At 27.3% G+C, this 455-nt stretch overlaps 1 protein-coding gene across 2 annotated transcripts in view; it reads right to left on the bottom strand.

Moving 5' to 3' along the window:
• The window catches only part of LOC107680372 (long-chain-fatty-acid--CoA ligase 4-like), a 10,480-nt gene that overhangs the window by 9,239 nt on the left and 786 nt on the right, over positions 1 to 455 (bottom strand). The gene's annotated exons all lie outside the window — the stretch shown is intronic.

Genomic DNA, 455 nt, shown 5'->3' with positions numbered 1-455 from the left:
TTCTTGAGCAGCAAATCAGCATATTAGAATGATCTCTGAAGGATCATGTGACACTGAAGACTGGAGTAATGGCTGCTGAAAATTCAGTTTTGCCATCACAGAAATGAATAAAATAAGAAAACAGTCTGACCACTATAGTGTATATTGTTTTTATATATATATATATATATATATATATATAGACACTTTTATAATTTTATAATTATTTAAAATATAATGGTAAAACTTTACAATAGGGTTTCACTTGTTAGCATTAATTAGTTTACATGAATTAACAATGAAAAGTTACTAACAACTAAACTAACAATCAAAAGTTGCTTCTGTTTACATGAATTACTGAACTGTGAACTAACACAGAGATCAACTGTATTTTCAACATTAACAAAGACTAACAAAATAGCTATATTACTCATTGTGAGTACATACTATATTTATGAAGCGAGCTGTTATGCTTT

The sequence above is a fragment of the Sinocyclocheilus anshuiensis genome, unplaced genomic scaffold, assembly GCF_001515605.1.
Source record: "Sinocyclocheilus anshuiensis isolate Anshui unplaced genomic scaffold, SAMN03320099.WGS_v1.1 scaffold1262, whole genome shotgun sequence".
In the NCBI taxonomy this organism is placed as follows: Eukaryota; Metazoa; Chordata; class Actinopteri; order Cypriniformes; family Cyprinidae; genus Sinocyclocheilus; species Sinocyclocheilus anshuiensis.
This window is presented reverse-complemented; position numbering and strand designations above follow the sequence as displayed.